Source organism: Dipodomys merriami, unplaced genomic scaffold (genome assembly GCF_024711535.1).
Source record: "Dipodomys merriami isolate MVZ:Mamm:240054 unplaced genomic scaffold, mDipMer1.0.p SCAF_5, whole genome shotgun sequence".
Lineage (NCBI taxonomy): Eukaryota > Metazoa > Chordata > Mammalia > Rodentia > Heteromyidae > Dipodomys > Dipodomys merriami.
In genome coordinates, this window is record NW_027206068.1 from 50,786,567 (window position 1) to 50,807,054 (window position 20,488).

At 34.0% G+C, this 20,488-nt stretch overlaps 1 long non-coding RNA gene across 1 annotated transcript; it reads left to right on the forward strand.

Moving 5' to 3' along the window:
• The first annotated feature begins 7,597 nt into the window (after window positions 1-7,597).
• On the forward strand, window positions 7,598-20,212 carry LOC138810110 (uncharacterized). Its single transcript, XR_011367028.1, has 4 exons — window positions 7,598-7,647; window positions 9,326-9,366; window positions 10,747-10,866; window positions 20,119-20,212. It is a non-coding gene; the product is annotated as an uncharacterized lncRNA (long non-coding RNA).
• Window positions 20,213-20,488: the final 276 nt, after the last annotated feature.

Here is a 20,488-nt window from a genome sequence, read left to right on the forward strand (position 1 = left end):
CATATTTTAGAAACCTTCAGTGACTAACTAATAGAATTCTTGAAAAACCTATCAAAGTGTTTCAGAACATAGGAAATATATCAGTTGGACAGAAACAGTTCTTCATTATGCTCTACACACAATTTTGCTCAACTGCTTATTTTAATTAGAACAGAACTCTAGCTTCTGCTCATTGGTTTGGCATGAGCAATAAAATGAAGTTTATTTAATTTTCTAAAATAAGTAAAGCAGAGTAAAGTTAATTAAAAGTTAATTACAGAATAATGAATCATCTCGCCTTGCTGTGCTAGTGTTGCCCAGATGATTAGATGCTGCCCTTCCTGAATATTCTTTCTTTCCCACAGCTGGGCGTTACTACCGATTGGTACCAGGATTTCTATTTGTGTGTCTCACTTGATAACTTGAGGCTTTCTCTCAAGGTGTCTTTTCAGGAAATAGACACATACACACACGCATGTGCGCATGCACACACGCGCGCACACTTTCCTAGTTTCCTTTTATATGCATTCCTCAGGCATAATTTTCATTTGGACTTCTGATTGCCTTTTAAATTTGACAGAATATACCTATAAAATTCGTTAGTAATTGTTTCATTTCCCAGCATGGCATGTGTAGTTAACCTTGAAAGACGGATTGGGCATTCATTGTAGTGAACCCAACCTTTGGCGGTATCACAGAGGTCACTGATCCGTTCTCCCTGGTCCTGTATCTTTAAATAGAAGGTTTTGTACATATTGGAATTAGAATGCTTTTACTGCTCATTAATTCATCATTAAAATGATGTTAACTAATCATTCTCTATAAGAGTCTGGTGTTCAGATTTTCTGGCATGAGCTGCCTTTGCTTGGCTCTCAGCCACTTATGACTAGCTGAAAACAACAGGCTTCGTGTTTATTGCTGAATTAAATATTTTTGTAAAAAAATATTGTAAGTAGCGATACTTATAAACTTTGATTTGGAATGTATTTTTATGTTGAAAGATCCTTAGTCTTCATGAGTGGATCAATTTATGGAAACACTTGAATTGTAACTTAGCAATACATTTCATGTAAAATAAGGAATATAGTGTTATATCTCCAATTCATTCCTGCTCATTGCAAAGACATTATATAAGCATTGGAACAAATATCATCACTTAAAGTACGGAAAAGACACTTCGTCATTGTGATGAATGATTTTTATGTGGCCACAAGTCATCTGCGTTAGCTTTTTAGGCACTGATATGTAGCTCCTATTGAAGAAGCTATAAACAATTAGTTTTGTAAAGTTACTTTAAATTCTACAGTATAAATAATGAAGTAATTACAGAGTTCTGAATCTCTGGACCTTTTTTTTAAAAGTTTATTCTGCATTTCTAGAAATTCTAAAATAGTATACAATCCTATCAATAAGCTTTCAACCTAGTCGAGAGCCGGTGGCTCACGCCTATAATCCTAGCTACTCAGGGGGCTGAGATCTCAAGAAAGTACAAGAGACTCTTATCTCCAATAAACTACTAGAAAGCCAGGAGTGTCGCTGTGGCTCAACCGGTAGAGCACTCACCTTGAGCTGAAGAGCTCAAGGACAGCGCCCAAGCCCAGAGTTCAAGCCCCAAGACCAACAAAAAAACAAAACAAAACAAAAACTAGTTTTCAACATTCTGCTGAAGGATGTCTATGAAGGAATTCCCCACATGTTATTAACCAAATGTTAAATAGGAAAGAAATAGGTGGGAAAGCTCTGATAGAATTGTTTCAGGAAGATAATATAGACAGGGGCAATAAGAATTGGGAAGAGAGTTCCCAACTTACCCTCATCCAAAGCGACCAGATAGCTCTTTTCCCTAAGGTTCTCCTGAATTCTTTTAGGTTTTATATCCTCTGTTTTTATTTTTTTTTTAATATGTGAGAATCTTGTTTCTTAATAACATTCTAATTCTCTGGGTCTTGATTTCCAAATTTTAAAATGACGGAAAGTTTAAAATGAGACAAAGAAAGCCATTCCATTTACAAACAATGACTTTTATTTCAATTATGATTTTATAAAGTTAATTGAAAACTCATCTCACAAACGTAAATGTTGTTAGTACTTTGCATTTACGCATTAGAAAATTTGCCAAATTGGAGGAAAATGCCTGCTCATTACTTCTGCCCACTCCTGTTATTATAATCTGTCTGACATTTTTTTTAACCTAATTCATTCAGGTATTCTGCCGGGGAGGGGGAGGGCTTGTACTCAGAGCCTTATACTCTCACTTGACTTTCTTGAAATGAACTATGTAACTTGTGGGTGAGGATGGGAGGAAAAAACTGGGAGACATTGAGGGAAGTGCTGATATTGTCCAAAAAGAAATGTGCTCATTACCTGACTTATGTACCTGTAATCCCTCTTTACAATAACAATTCAAAATTTTAAATTATGCCAAATTGGAGAAAATTGTCTGCTCCTCATTTATGCCCAATCCTGATATTATAATCATTATGACATTGTTTTTAAATCTATTTCATTCAGGTGTTCTTTTTGTGTATGTGTGTGGCTTGAACTGAGAGCCTTATACTCTGCCTTGACTTTCTTGCTCACAGCTGGTACTCTACAACCGCTTCTCCACATACATACTAATTATATATTGTTTAATGTTATTATTAATTTAGCACTTAGTGCAATTTATACATGCATTTATAATCCAAATTTTACTATTTATATGAGTACTTACATTAATAAGTAGGTAAACATTTATTTAATACATCAAGAATATCCTATTAATTTATAAACAGCACAAAATGTAAGTCGTAATATTGAAAAATATTCATTTATCTGCATGTGCTTCATATGATCCAAATCTCTTCATTTATATCACAGCATAGTACAACAAATTGTTCATAAGTACTTTTATACAAATATCCAATTAGTTTGTAAGTTTTTTGGTGTTTATATACTGAATCAAAGTTTTAAACATTTAAAATAATATAAAATGACAAACACTATAGGTGAACTAATAATGTTTATATATTCAATAGACCAAAATGCATGAGAGTATATTAAATAAAATGTTAATATTGTCATAATCTTTGCCTGTGTTAGTACAACTAGATTATAATAATTATTAGTCATATTCTCTGAGAAAAGAAAATAAGTAAATTTCAAGCCATTTAGCAAAATAAGGCAGAATGTGGGATTTTTTCCTATGCATATAATAAATAAATAGAGGTAGACCAACAGATAAGATATATTTGTTAACATTTTTTCTCTGCTTCATAGAAATTTACTGCTCAATGTGCTATAAGAAAACAAAAATTATGCAAAATTAGTCTCAAATGTCTTTAACTCTGGTAGTTAAATTAATCTCTGAAGGCAAATATAAATTCATAAGCCATTGCTGATCTCTCAATGTTGTTTGGGGACTATGTAATTGAGTAGCACACTGAACAGATTGGCACTACAGCCCTACTCAAATATAGTCTTTGCAAGAAAAGAAAACTTTTTCTAGATTTATTCCTACCCCTTGAATCCAAACAGGAATCTGTGTTGCTTCTCTCAGGTGCAAAATCTTGCTGGAGATAAGAAAACAATGGTGTGAGCTTTCCTAAAATGTTAGTGGATAACCAATAGCCAAGGTATAAGAACAGTATATTGCTATAAGCTGGTATGATTTCTAACTTCCATCTCTCTTGCTTCACTTAATTTCATATATTCACCTTCACCATTTTTATTGGTTTCCTCCATATGCCTCAAACATTCCTTACTTTCCCTCCTTTAGGTGTTTGATAAAACATCAATTTTTCAATGAAGCATTCTCTGACTTCCCTGCTTTAATTGAATTTCCTCATGAGATAAAGATATCTATTCATCCCACTCTAATTTAATTGTATTACTGAAATTCCTAGTCATTGTAATAAGGCAAGAGAAAGAAAGAAAAAAATCCAATAGGGAAAACAGAAATCAAATTATTACTAGTCACAGGTGCTGTGGTACTTAAAATACTCAAATTATTTCACAAAAATAAATACAGCCCTTTAGACCTCATAAACACTGTTGAAAATGTTGCATGACATAAGATCAATATATAAAACCAAGTAGTTTTCCTATTAACCAACAATAAAGAGATGGAGATGAGGAAAGCAATTCTAGTCACAATAGCTTCAAGAAAAAAAGCAAAGCAAAACAAATAAAATCTAGATATAAATTTCATGAAGGAGGTCAAGATCTTTATAATAAAAATGGTAAAACCTTGAAGAAACTGAGGAAGACACTAGAAAAGTCCTTCTGCTTTCATGGGTTGTCAGAAGTATCATAAAAATTACCATATTACTAAAAGGTATCTACCAAGACTAGAGTCTTATATCTTGCCCTGTATTCCAAATGGATCCAAAATCTCAATAGAAGACATAAACCTTAAAACTGCCACAGAAAAATCATAGGAATAACTCTGGAACAAATTTTTTTTGTTGTTTCTGAATAGGACTCCAATAGCTCCATGAGCAACAGCAAGAATGAATACTTGGAATAGCACCAAATTAATAAAGTTTCAGTACATTAAAGAAACAATTATCAAAATCAAGAGACACCTTACAAAATACAAGAACTATTTAATAGCTATTCAACAGATAAAGGCATAATATGCATAATGTAAGTATGTATGTGAGTACAAATATGGATTCATATTTGCTTATATACATATTCATACATATGTACATATATATTTCCCCATACATGCATAAGAAACTTAATGCCCTTTCTGTCTTAACTAAATGCCTCTACATTCTGGCTGTAATTTTTTGCATTTTGAGGAACAGCCTCAAAACCAACATAATTTTCTATTTCTTTCCCCACAATTTCACAGACAAAAAGTTTACTCTTCCAAATCTTTCCATTTCCTAACAAATGGGCAGTGTCATTCTTATTAAGTGAGGTATGCCAGACCCAAAGAAATATAAGTCCCATGGTTTCCCTTATTTGCAATAATTAGTACATGTCTAGCATAATCTTATCAGATGAGCAGAAAAGCTAAAAAACTATGTACATATGACCATGTAAGATGATGCTAAGCAAAATGAACCCCAAGATATGGACACAGAGTTTTTGTTGTTGTTGTTGTTGTTTCTAATGTACTATGTGATTTTTATTGTTTATTTTGTATGTTCTTCATCCTATGGTATATCCTCTGTTGTCACTGTACTTAATTTTGGTACCTGCATCTTGTATGTACATTTATCTAATTTATCTATTTTGAGGAAGGGAAGGGGAAAACAAAATACTGAAACTAGGACACAGGATAACCCATTGCAACAATACAACTCACAAGCCACTAGGTTGGAAATGAACTTGACAGCTTTCGGGGTGGGAGGAGTCAGTGAGGTGGTGAGGGAAGGGGTAGGATAGTAGGAGAAAAACAAAGGAGGGGGTAAAATGCTGGACAAGAAATGTACTCATTACCTTATTCACATAATTGTAACCCCTTTGTACATCACCTTTACAATAAAAAAAATTTAAAAATTACTCTTATTGTAGCATCCTCACAAGGTAGTTTTCTCTGTTCTACACGAAAATTTTCACCTTTTCACTTCTGGCTTTTCTTTGCTATCACTGAATTGCTGGCATCACTATTCTTGCATCTAAAGGCCTTTATTAAGTAAAAAGATGACTATGAACATCAGCACTGTGACAGTACACCACTACAGTCAACCTGATAAAGTCAATTTGTAACCTAGATGTCTACCAAGTGTCCATCTGACTATTAAATATGTGACTTTTAAGGCACTAGGCATGTTGGACAAGGTAACAATTCATTCAGTGTGACAGAGCTGGACATCGATTGATTTCATCATATTGTTTAGAACAGCTTGCAACATAAAAAAATGAGAAATTGTTTATTTCTATAATTTCTCCTGTAATATTTTCTGGTTAAAACCATGGAAGATGAAATCACAGACAAGGGAAGATTATTGTATAAAATATTTATTTACCATGCATTTTTGTGCAGCAATTACAATGCAGAGCAAAAAAAAATACTAAAAATCGCACAACAAACATCCTCTGCTGGAGATTTAGTGAAGTCTGCATTCAGCATGCATTCATTATGCTAAAGGATAAATTTCAAAATTAGGTCTTGAAAGTGAATGAATCAAGCTGGTTACCATTTAAATATCAATCATGTGAGAGGCAATATGGAATGCTGGTTAAATTGTGGTCTTTGAGGCCTTCTTCTCTTGATTTAAATCCCTCTCTACTAAGAGCTCTCTTCTTCAACTGTATTACTTGATAGCTCAAACAAAGATAAAAAATAAGACAAAACTCACAAATTCTCTTTAGGAAATAAATAATGCTTGTTTTGGAGGCTCTTTTCTTCATAAATTTTTGTTTTAGCCAACTATATTATGTGAAAGAACTTGCCATTATGTAGAATTCATAATTATTTTTATTTTGTAGCCATAATGAGTTAGGAGAATAAACAACTTCCTAGAAATACATACAGGGGTGTTCTTAGGCCAGGTTTCATGCTCAGCTGAGGGTAAGGACCCTAGATTAACCATGATAGTTGATATTTCTAGGCAAAATCTTCCTAAGCATGTTCTTAGAGGGAAATAAAATTTGAATTAACACTTGTCCATAATCTTACAGGTTCCATTGAAAAAGATAACTTTACCCAAAATTTAGCTGAGTTTCAATCACATTATCTTTTTTGAATGTATATGTTAATTCTCTCTATGTGTATATATAGGCAAATTTTCAACTACTGTAAGATAATAATTTTTACTTGTTCTAGTTAATATACTTTTCAGCCATGGATATGCCCCCATAAAACACATATGTTTGCAGATTTAAAAGTCATCAGCATCTATATGATCTTTCCCTCTTTTTATTATGTAAATTTTACTACAGAATATGCCTAACAACTTGATTCTAATTAATCCAGGAAAGTCCATTTTAGTAACACTCCAACAATTGTTTCAATTGTTTCTTAAACTGTTTACATAGTTATTTCCTTATCACTATTGTGGGAAATGTAATGTCAAAGTGACTCCTTCTCACCTAAAATAGTTTAAGCTATAAACGGAAGGTTCTGAAGTTTCAATTTGGTGTCTCATGATTGCCCAGCGTTATAAACTAACTGATAAATTCTCAGAGACATAGAGCTTCTTGTGTATTTATAAGTGTTTCTGTATGTTTAAGTCTATATCTAACGAAGGTCAAGAATAAAACTGCAAATGAGGTTTATGGGAGTGTTGTAAAGGTTCATTATTGTCATTGTGTGGGAAAGTATAATTTTCTTAAGAGAAATGATGACATATACATAATAAAGTCTCTGTCCGTGTCATGACAGCTCAAGAGCATGGCATCGTTACCACCTATGTCACACGGCAGGTGTGCCTGCTATATGGGTGACAGCCGCTGACTCCTCTGATCAACACATAATTATCTCTGAATAAAAATGCACGTTGAAGTTAGCTGGACATAATGGATTGAAGACCCAGGGCAAAATTATCTTTATCGTGGCACATAGCACCACCTGGGGGTAAGAGAGGGCTAGGGAGAGGTGTTGGCAAGAAGGCAACCTTGAGGAGCCTCTTAGAGTTGAGTTCCACGAGGTGTTCGTGTTTATCCTGCGCAGTCTTCTTTCCGATAGCAGAGGTCACTCGGTTAACGGTAGGAGGCTCCTGACAGAGAAAGGTCCGGCTGATCAGCGCTATTCTCTACTGATCTCACTGTCTCTCTCGCAAGGCATCTGGATAGTTTCCACTTGCAGGGTCCCCTTCCCCCATAAGATAATAAATATCATATCACAAGGATGGCAGTGCTCCTTCATGGAACACTGACTGTTTATTAGAGGCAAAAAAGTTTAAGAGAAATGCTAACAATGTTCATTAATGGCCCGCATCCAGGTTTAATGAGGCATGTCAATATGCGGACTGGGCAACATCAGTGGCATAATAGTGGTGGTAAATGGGAGTAATTGTATCCAATTGTACGGCACAGCTTCCAAGAATGAGCCCGAACTGCCAACTGACAATGACAGAGCAATTATGGGAAGGCAAGCGAGCTGTGTCAAATTAGCACTTGGTGAGAACTCATTTTTCAGAGATGTGCTTGCTCTACACCGCCACAAGTGATAGCTACTTTATTGTGAGTGATAGGAAGACCAGCACTTAGACTGATGTTCTGATTTGTCAATAGCTGTATTTGAAAGCTTAGTGTCACAAATATATAGAGATATTCAGGGAGAGAGGCACACTGCTCATGATCCGAGGGATAAGACGCTGCCGAGAAGGTCATCTGTCAGTGTGAGCTGTCAGAGAGAGATCACACTCTATGAAAAGGGAACATTCAGCCGACTTAAGTAATTACCTTTGACTGAGATTTGAAGATGTCTTCTTTTGTTGGCCTACATTGACTGCATAATTTATAATTTACTGCAATCAGCTAAGGGCCAGGAATTGTAACTAAGAAAATTCTTATTTTATTTCCCATAATTACTTTTCCCCTCTCTCCCTTTTTTTTTTTTTTTAACTCCTTTAGCACTTTAGAAGTGTAAAGTCAGAACCTGAAGAAATTACTTTTTTTCTTCTTCTTCAAATTTTCTTTCTTCTTTAAACTCAGGCCAAGTCTAAGGGAAGCAATATATTTACTTCTGTTGTTTCATGGGGCCAAACTCCCTAGTATCACCCTATAAAACATAAAACACACTCCTTTCTTCTTGACGTATTTCTTGGTTCCTCTATGAAATTACAAGTGAAAGAGAATAAAGATAGTTTTGTCTTTCTAATGCTGAAGAATAAGAAAGACACAAACATTCAGAGAATTGAGCACTAAAATAATAATTCACTTCCTCAGACACTCACTATCGAGTTGTCAGACTATAAAAAAGAAGTATTACAGCAAATATTTCTGAACCATATAGATTAAGAGAAGTTTCGATTCTTGATGTATTTCCCCTTCAGGGATATATCATGGAATCTCTGTTTGTAAGATGATATTTTTGTCTTTAAAAACCCTTTAATATATAAGGGATACATACTTTTGATAACTCTTTTATATGGATTTTGTGACTCATGTACTAGAATGCAATTTGACTTAAAAATGTGTATGTTTTAGAAACAATGATTGTTTAATGTTGTTATCTGAACTATAGTAACAAGACCTTGTGATGTAGCTTTGTATTGTTTTATCCATTGGATTTAAAAGAAGAAACTCTGATGGTAAATTATTACACTTTTATTACTTGGCACTGTGATCATATAATTGAAGCTTTACTTTAATTTTTCTGGTAGTGCTAGATTGATTAATGAATTGTAACTAAAAATTACCAGGATTAGCTTGACTTCTGGCAAAAAATGTTGTCTTATTCTAGGTGTATTGATTTACTATGGAGATATTGACAAAAGAATTAAAGTAAGTACTTTTAAGTCAATATTACTTTAGTAGAAACTCTTACATTTTCCTTATAAAGAAGTACTCTTAGAAAACTCTTCTACTGATACAGTGTAGAATAAATCACATGATAAATATCCATTCATTCACCTTAAAATATACATAGGTTAATACTACCTTTTTCCCCTTTCTCCTTAAGACCCATCAAGCACTCATATTTGAAATCAGTAATTATGGGGTTTGGATGTTTGCTGATGTATTTAATATTGCCTATAAACTTTCATGATATTGCTAAAAATATTTTGTTTTCTCATAGTTTACAATTTACTGCCTGACATTATTTGAAATTATATACCTTTATGTTTCTGAAACATAGTTTTTAATTATTTTTAAAATAATATTTCAGAATTCTTTGGTCCATTCAGTTTTCCCATTGTAGAGACCTGTTTAATTCACAATGCCTTCAGTACAAGCCTGTCATCTATTCTATAGTGACTGTGCCACTTAATAATGGAATAGTGCATCAAAGTGGCACTTAGGTCTCAAATTGTTATGTATGACTGTCAAAGTGAGAAGAAAAAAAAGAATTAAAAAAGAGGGGGGGAGTTGCAAAACCCTTGATTTGTCTTTACTACTGAAATGTGAATTTGTCAGCCAGGTTCTGAAATCACAACAGCTTTGCCTGCATCCCCAGCGAGATGTTGAAAACTTGACAGGTCCATATTTTTTCAACTACAAGTACTTCTATAATGAAAACTAAATACACAAATCTGATTTTATTTTTCATTTTTGTTCTTGACAAATAGTTGTTGCCAATAGGACTTACGTTCAGGTTCAAGTTGTCAAGGGAAATAACCAATAAGCAGTCCAAAGTCTCTATACAAATATTCAAAAGCAGAGATCCTGGCTTCTATGATATACAGAAAGGATTCAAGTATATAATTACCCAAGTCAGAACAGTGCCACTTAATCTTCCCCTAATGACAACCTCAGCCAAATCACTGCCTCTCTGTAGAGGACAAACACTAACTTGTTTAGTGGTTGCCAAAACATTCAACTGTCATTCCTTTTACTTCTTCCTTTAAAGATGTATTTGCTTTGATCTAGTGCTTTTTCCATTTCTCACTGTTTATTCTCAGAATATATACCAAGATTCTGTATTGAAACTCTGTTATCCTATTTGTTTTCTATTATCTCTAAATATCTACAAAGCTAAGACTTAGCTTCTGAGTGTGATTCATAGCATAGCCCGAAATATACACATATATTTTGTGCATACTGGGTAAGTGTCCTGGCAACACTACTAATACCTACAATTCTGCTCACTGTGTAGTAAGTATTACCTTCTGGTTGCTTCACTGTTACTCCATCATCATATGTATGCCTGGACTTTTTGTGTAGGGAGAAGGAAGGAAACCTGGAAATTAGAATCTTAACCGGTTGTCATCTACTGCCTTGTATCCATCAGTTTTGCAGAATTTTATTCAATAACTTGCCTGGAGCAAATGATGTATTTGACAGGTGAGTGGAATTCTCCAACCCTAGATAATGCTATAGGAATCAGATTTGGATAACTTCAAAAACTGCAATTCCCATCATGACCTGCAATATATAATGCCACAATAAAGGAATCATCACAACTTTTAGAACATGTATCTGTGTATAATCAACTCGTTGAATTCTGTTCTTGTACTCTCTCAGAAAATAGAAATAAGAATATTTGAAAATACCATTTTGACTAATAAACCAAGTCACTATACCCCTCAAGGTACACAGGCAGTCTTACCTTTGGCTTTTTTGCACTTTATTATACACATGAAATTAACTGCATGTCTTTATGTTTTATTTAAATCCTAACCTATAGTCATTCTAACTCTGTTAAATGGGTTCTCTGGAACAGCTCTGTAACTGGTCACTCTCAATTCCTTATTACTCCATCCACAGGAAGCTAGAAGGATCTTCTTTTTTTTATAGATAGGCCTACCAAAAAAACTTACAAGACCTTTTATAAAAGAACCTATACGGGCTGGGAAGGTGGCTCAGTGGTAGAGTATGTGCCTTCAGGATGAGGTCCTGGGTTCAATTCCTCAGCACCACATTAACAGAAAAGGCCAGAAGTGGTGCTATGGCTCAAGTGGTAGAGTGCTAGCCTTAAGCTAAAGAGCTGAGGGACAGTGCCCAGGCTCAGAGTTCAAGCCCCACGACCGACCAAAATAATAACAATAATAATAATAAATAAATAAATAAATAAATAAATAAATAAATAAATAGATGAATGAACCTATACAAGGTTCTTGGATGGAAAGAAGTTGTAAATTGTCATTCATTCCCAAATTGACTTGTACAATTCTTGCTGAGATTTCAATAGACATTTTTTTTCTTTTTTGGTAAAGATTAACAAGCTGAGTCTACATGCAACTAGTATGTCGAATATTGAAAAAAAAAAAAGATAGTTATGAGACAACACACTACATAGCTCCAAGATTTATTATTACATCAGTAATCAGTACTATATGCTATTGGCTAAAGGACAGACAAATATGTGAAGGAAAGTTATGGATTGGCCTATCCACGTACAATCACTTGACTTACAATATAGATGTAAAGTAAATCAATTGGAAAGAATATTTTCTTTTTTATTATACAGTGGCAATAACAACGAAAGCAATAATAATATCTCTTCTTGTTATATACTTATTGAAACTTTCATATTTGTTCAAAGTGTTATTTATTTTAAGCTTCACTACTGCTGTGATTCAAGTATTTCATTACCCCCACTTTATTAGTGAGTGAGTCTTTTAGAATTTTATTTATTTTCCGAATTTACACAACTCTTTAGCATTTAGTCTAGGTTTCTGGACACAATGTCCGTGGTGGTATTTTTTTATTGGAAGGATCTTCTTAAAATAAAAGTTAGACATGATCAGTTCAGTAAGTCCCTTGAATATTAAAATAAAGCTGAAGGTTTCTACTGACCAGGGACTGAGTGACCTGGAAGGCTCATTAGAACCATATTCAGTGTTGTCTAGGTATCTCATTGAACAAGCAAATCTCGTCCCCATCTTAGGATGTGTATACTCTTGTACCTTATAGATGAATTGGCATGTATGAAATCCATTTGGTTTTTATTTTTCTCAAGCTATTGGAGATTGAACTCATGGCTTCATTCTTGTTGGCATGGCACTCTACCATTTGAATCACTCCTCCACCCCTTCCTTTGGCTGGGTATTTTGAAAATATTTTTGTGCAGGTTGGCCTCAAAATAAGATCTTCCAGATCTTAGCCTCATGAGAAGTTAGGATTACAGTGTAGCCACTGAAACCTGGCTGGACTTTTTAATGAAACTTAAATATTACTTATCTACAGAGATTTTTAGAAAAAGAAGCTTCACAAAGAAATGAAGCTTCACAAAGAAATGTTCCTATGATTCTTTTATTGGCTTTAGATTTTTGCCAGTTTAACATTATTTATTAATTGCTAATGTGCTCATTTTCTGTTTCCTTATAGTAAAAGAGATGTCCCTTGTTTTTCATTGTTTCCTGATATCATGGCACCCAGAACAAATCATAGACCATATTATTTGTTCATTACTTTTTAACAATACAGTAAAAACTAAAGTTTTACTTTCATGCCTCAAGCTAGACTCTTCATTATGTTTGTATGTGTCCTTTAGAGAAGCAAATTTTGCTGAAATTTTAAATTAATTTATATTTGGAAAGCCTTCATTTCTTTTTTTTTGGGGGGGGGGTGGTCCGGTCGTGGGGCCTGAACTCTGGGCCTGGGCGCTGTCCCTCAGCTCAAGGCTAGCACTCTGCCACTTGAGCCACAGTGCCACTTCCGGCTTTTATCTTTTTGCTTATGTGGTGCTGAGGAATCAAACCTAGGGCCTGACATGCAAGGCAAGCGCTCTACCACTGAGCCACCTTCCCAGCCCCTTCATTTCTTTTTTTTTTTTTAATTGTGAAAATACTGTACAGAGGGGTTACAATTACATGGGCAAGATAATGAGTACATTTCTTATCAAGCATTTTAGTCTTCTCCTTTGTTTCCCCTTCCCATCCCATCCTCCCCCCGCCCCCTCATCCAATCCTTCCCCCCCTTCCCCCCTGCACCAAAGTTGTAAATTTCGTTTTCGACATCTTGAACATCTCATTGTTGCAATGGGTCCCCCTGTATCCCTATTTAAACGATTTGTTTTTCCCCTTCCCCTCCACAAATTATACCGACATCAAATACAGTGAAAGCAGGGGTTATACTGTGGAGAAGGGACATACAAAGCAACAAAGAAATAATCTTATAAATGTGTTAGAAACAATCACATGAAATAAAAAAAAAACATTTGAATACATACCTTACGGTTCATTTCCTTAACATCACCTTATCTGACCTTTTCTGCTTGACTCAGACATATACTAGATATTGCAAATAAGGGAAACCATGGGACCTTTGTTTCTTTGGGCCTGGCTTACTTCACTTAATATAATTTTTTCCACGCCTTTCCATTTCCTAACAAATGGGGCAATGTCATTCTTTCTGATGGAGGCATAGAATTCCATTGTGTATATATACCACATTTTCTCGATCCATTCATCTACTGAGGGGCATCTGGGTTGATTCCATATCTTAGCTATAGTAAATAATGCTGCAATAAACATAGTCATGCTCCTTCATTTCTTTTTTAGCCCCACATTTTCATTAACATCAATTGGTTGTAGCAGAAGATTTCATCATTAACCACCAGTAGTTATTTCTGTAATCTTCTCTACTCAGATGCTGAAATTTGAGTTTATCAGTTTAACTGATGTTCATGAGACATGAGACTCTTGTCAATTAACTACCAAAAAGCTGCATATGGAGCTGTGGCTCAAAGTGATAGACCACTCTCCTTGAATACAGAAGCTCAGAGACAGCGTCCTGGACCAGTGAGTGCAGACACACATTCACACACACACACACACACACACACACACACACACACACACACACACACACACACACACAGACTTAATCTTGACATGTCCATAGTTGCATATGATATACCTTGATCATACTCTCAATTTCATTTCTAATTTGTTTCTTAAAGTTAGTACATAAAATTTTTAATGAACATTTTAATAAATTATGAGTTACCAATGCCTAAATGAATTGTTTTCAAATACTTTCATAAATAAGATAAAATAAATTATGTCTTTGCCCTGTAACTTTGGTAAGATTAACTTTTGTATAATGTAGACTTAGAATACAAGTTGCTTTTATTCCCATAACAAAAATGAAAGAAAGTTCAGAAATTAAATTATGAAATGAGTAAAAATATGTATCATATAAACAATTTAAAGCATAGCTATAACTTTTAACGTTTACATGATACTATTTAAATGAATAATCTGGAATTTAAAATGTTATATAGAATAAGTTTTTAGTTGGAAATAGTAAATCTATGTATTTAGAGGATGAAAAGAATTACATATTGCTACAAATATGTTCATGTTTTAACCAATTTAGCTTCAGTTTGATAAATTGCAAACATATAACAAAAATGATATTATTGTGGAGTTTATTTGGAATATGTTAAAAAGGAACCTATTAACATATCAACTTTTTTCAGACTAGGGAACTTTTACATTTGCAAAAATGTATTCAAAATAACAGGTTAAAATAAAATTTATACGTTCAACCACAGGTAACAAATTGTGAAATTTAGAATATTCTTCAGAAAAAATATACATTTCAAAAATAGTTTCAAATCTGCAGAATACTGCTTTGCAATATTTCAGAGATAATTTGGGGAGTACTTCTTATTTCAGTGATATGTATGTATTACTTTAGCTATTGATATCATCCAGAAAAAAAATAGTGTGAACAGACAATTCTTTGTGTAAATACTTGGTCCATCTATTTCTAGTTGAACCAAACTGGAAAGCTGGTGACTAAACTTTGAGTTTAGTGGTGAGCCCAAGCTTTGATAGAGCACTAGCCTTGCATGAAAAAGCTAAGGAAAATGCAAGACTCTAAATTCAAGCTTAGTAATGGTACAAGAAGGAAAGGAAAAAGAAAAGGAAAAAGAAAGAAATGTAGTGTGATATTAAACCTCTCACACTCAAAACTAGATTGTGTCTCCATTTTATGCTATGGAAATTTGAGGACCTATCACATAGCTTATACTGGGAAACAGTGGATTACACTGTCTAAATTAACACTTTGTTTAAAGTACAGCTTTTCCATGACTGTCACATATTTGATGCTCATAGTAGGAAGATCAAATCAGAGTGAAGACTTTGCTCCTTTTTGGTCGCATATGTCTGATCCACAGATTTATTAAGCTAAACTTTCACTTAGAACCTTGTTTAGAGGTTAAATAAGGTATTGATAGAAAATAGAATTAGCCATCAGTGAATGTTAGCTTTGTATTATGTCCTCCGTTTTCAAATTGAACCCTATTAGAAATTAAACTTCTAATTAATTGAAACTTTGGCATAATAATCACTATAGAGAAAGAAAAAGAGAAAAAGTATAACCTAAAATATCTGTGATTATTTTCTTTTTTCAATAACATTTTAACTGTGTCTTAGTTGTACACATGTTCATCATGGAGTTCAAGCAATTCTGACTTAAAAAGCAAGTCTTAATAATTACTAAAATGTGCCAGGGAAAGGTATTTTACTTGGCTATCTAAAATCTGAATAGCTCAAGGTTATAGGACTCTGAATTAATGGGATGAGATTTGTGGTTTAGTGGGCAGCTTTCTAACATACTGTCATAAATGAACTGAATGAAATACTACTAGCTGTCTTCTAAGAAAGAATCCTTCATCATATAGTTATAATTTCAAAAAAGTTAGACTTGTAAATACCCTACACATCAATGTGTGAAGTTTTACAAGGGAAATAGTATGGACTAATCACTGCCATCAAGATAATTCATGCTTAAAATTTTCTGAAAATTATTCTGTTTCATTCAGACAAATAAAAGGAAAACAAGAGAATTATTCTCATAAAGCAAATGGTATTATAACCAATTACAGAAATCGCCAATAGCAAGGCTATGTATACTTTCAGAATCATTCACTATAAAATTATATTTGATTAACCAATGCCATATTGGTAAAGTTTGCTTTCCTTGTCTTCATGTCACTTTCAAGAGGTAGCTGGTTTTCAGTGTCCTAAAATCTTAGTGTTGTATGCATTTCACAACTGGATTAAAAAACAAAATACAAAACAGGTCAGAGAAAGAGTATTTAATGACACTGTTTTCCCTATTTCTCTATACAGGGTTTGTTACCAAATGTCATTCCACATTCCTTGGCCCTGTTTCCTAAATTGGGCTGCACATGCAGAATGTGGAAAATAGGTTAGCAAATTCAGAAGTTACTGGTTATTTGCATCTGTCAGATTAACCATATTGTCATCCTATTGGTATAGGCTTTCCCATATCCCCCAACCTTTGTCATTTGCATTTGGAGCAAATATTGATGTAAGCAAAGCCACAAGAGATTCCCTTCCTATAAATGTTTAACCCCATCAAGTCTGTCTCTGTGTATCCAGTGTTCAGCAAAATCTCTCTGGCATCAAATAGGTCATTGAAATTAAGAAGTAATAATACATGGCTTGATCAGGGTTTTTTAAAAATTATTCTTTACCTAGAAAACACAGTATTCTAATGATTGTCAAACAAACCTAACTTAGTATGTTCATCGTTTAAAACCTAAAGTTTAAAAACAACAAAAACAAGAACATTAATGATGCCTTCTCTTTAATTTTAGTACGTTTATTTATGAAACTTTCTGAGTTTTACCTCTGAGATGACAACATCTAATGTTGAATTTGACCTAGAGAAAGATTAAATCCAAAACCAGGAGGAGGTCTATTATTTTTAAATGGTGTAAGTTTTTCAATGTATTTAAGACTTGACCTCGATCATTTCTCCCCCAAAAGCAAAAAAAAAAAAAAAAAAAGAGAGAGAGAGAGAGAGAGAAAATATTACAAAAAAGAGAAAATAAAGCTAGCCTTCATGAAGTAGAGCACAGACTTTTTCAAACAGCAGTGTTCTCACCACCCTGGGAACATCAATGGCATTGCAAGCCAGACATAACAAAAAAGAGAAACACAATATACCCCAAAAGTGGAAAACAAGGTCAGAGGTGAGGCTTCAACTAAAAGACTTTCTTTAGGTGATAGAGAGTGCCAATCAAGCTTAAGCTTTCATTTTGTTCAGATTCCCATAAAAAGCCTAATACTTTAGGTGTTATTTTAAATTTCCCTCTTATAGAGATCCACTTTGAACATTTTAATGAATTGTTATTTGCGAACATTGTATACAAAAAGCTTTCAGCTAAGGAAGGAAAGAAAGAAGGGAGGGCAGAAGACTAAAAGAGAGGAAAGGAGGATAGAAGGGAAAGAAGAAACGGAAAGAGAAGGAAAGGAGGGAGAAGAACCAAAGAAGAAAAAGAAAAGCAAAGAGCAAGAAATAAAAGTTGGAGGCATGATTTCATGCCACCTTTAAATATATGATTTAGGTAAAGAAGTTTTATTTACCACTGAGGCTCTAGGTTTGACCCCTAGTACAAAAATAAAATCAGCGATGGCAATAGCTCTCCATAAAACAGCATGTAGAGGACAGTATCCTAAGATGGGAGTGGAATTTGCTGGATCAAATGAATTTTCGATTTATTATTCCTTAACCCTCCTTATTAGTTAATTGTTTAACATTGAAAGTACATCCACTGTATACCTTAGCCCAAATTTTGTTTACCTTTGCTAAGTATTCACTTCCTGATGCCTTATTTCTACTTTTAATGGATGTTGTTTTAAACTTTTTGTTCTTACCCTTTCCTTTTTAAATTAAGACACTGTATTTTAGAAGGATACATAGAATAATATCATTGTTTGGAGTATGGTCTTACTTAATGGACTAAAAGCAAAATGAAGTTATTAGTCTAATCTATGTCATTTAACTGAATTTTATTAAAGCATCAAAGTGTAAATTGTTTGCAAAAGTAAAAGCACTTATTCATAATCTATAATTGCAAACTGCTCTGTAATTAATAATAATACACAACCAAAATAAGGCTTTTGAATTTGATAGCTTGTTAAATACAGAATTATTTGAGTCTTTTATAAGATTAGGATTCACTTCTGCAATTGTACTTAGTTTCTCACTATTTCCTTCTATTCCAGATCTTCTTAGGCAACCACAAAGGTAGCTAGAGTGTCATAGAAACATTTGTAGGGAGTATTTTATATATGTAGGTATATCTAAGAAATAGAAGGAAGGAAATGTGGCTCAACTCAGGGGGGCGGAGAATACATGGTCTATTTGTAAAGAAGAGGGACGCCAAGCCCTGTACCACCATTCTCCCTGAAAGATCTGAAAATTGATCTCAGTTGGAGCTGAAGTCCTTACCAACCTCACCTCCACAAAGTGCCCAAATGACTTTTTAAAAGGGTACAGCTCAAACCAGGGGAGAATGAGAGAAAGGGCAGGTTTGAAACTTACCGTGTTTCTGTAATCAATACTTTGCTCCTGAACAAAAGTGTAAAGAGGATCACAAATGTACTAAACCACATTTCAAAAATGACATCGTAATTGCTGGCACTGCCCAGCCTACCCTAGCCCAGCATTGCCAGGTTTTAAATTTATTTCAAACTGTTCTTCCCAAGTCTGCCTAATTTTTTTTTGTCCAAATAGCAGCAACTTGCAGTTAGTGAACAAAGCTCCAGGATTTTTTTTTTTTTTTTACTTACGGCTAAATTTAACTTTACCCATCCAATAAAAAAGAAATAAGGGAACCTTTATTATCTCCCTGGATTTCTGGGTATGATACCACATCATAGAGAAGTGGTTATTAGAGACAATGGCCTACCAAGGTGAAGTTTGTAATAAAGCCTATTATGTGGTTTCACCATTGACACTAATGGAATGTAACAGTGATTTAGAATGATTTAATGGTTCCCAGGTTGTGCTCTAATAGTGCTCTTTATATTATGATGTATATCACAAAACCTAATGTGGCTGTTGTGATATATTGACAGTATTCATGCTGTTCCATTTTTTTAGGGGAATTTAAAAAACTGTCAAAGAAGAAAATTAATAGACTGCAACTGCTTTATTTTCAAGGGTTCTGTTTTTTAAATGTATGTGCATAAATTTCCATTTGGTGCCACTCTTAGGCTAATAAATTCATTTGCATTTTTATTCTGAGGTAATAAAATATGTGTGTGTGTTTGCATGTGTGAGTTTCTGCATTGTGTAGCAATACATATATGTTTATATTTAAAATGTAGCCTGGACAAGGCCATACTGTCATTCTATAATGTTTACAAAATTGTTATATTAGATTAAAATGAGCCTAAAGGAATACTGTAGAAGAAGCCATCATTTTATTCAGTAAGATAAAATTATTTGCTTTGAATTATAAAGCAGAAAGCTAGAGTTTCAAAACTACCTCATAAAAAATAAAAACACATATCCTTGGGCAGCTATGATGTGTTTAGATTTCTGAGGAAAAAAATACAACCAGTTATAAGAGCAAAATCAAAGCAGCAACTTTGTCCCTGTAACTTGTTAGAATCATAGCTTTAAAACTATAAATGAATTTTAATATAACTACAGAACAGACAACATTGCACAGATGAAGTTTATTATTTGTTGAAAGTTGTATGGTGAGTTATAGATAAACAGAAATGGGGGGATGTTCAACAAGTTTCATATTTTAATGTTATTTTCATCTGCTTTGACGATTATGCCTTAATATCCATATTTGTTCTCTTTCTCCAGAATGTATGAACCAGCAATTTAACCCCTACTTGTACAGTCAATAAAAGAATACCATGCAGACCATGTTCAGAGCCACATTGTTTATAAATTTCTTTTTTTTTTTTTTGGGGTCCAGTCGTGGACCTGAACTCTGGGCCTGGGCACTGTCCCTCAGCTCTTCAGCTCAAGGCTAGTGCTCTACCACTTGAGCCACAGCGTCACTTCCAGCTTTTTTTTCTGCTTATGTGGTGCTGAGGAATCGAACCCAGGGCCTCATGCATGCAAGGCAAGCGCTCTACCCCTGAGCCACCTTCCCAGCCCTGTTTATAAATTTCTTAAGTGGAAATAGCCCAAATGTTTATCTGCAATATAATAAATTGATCATGTGATA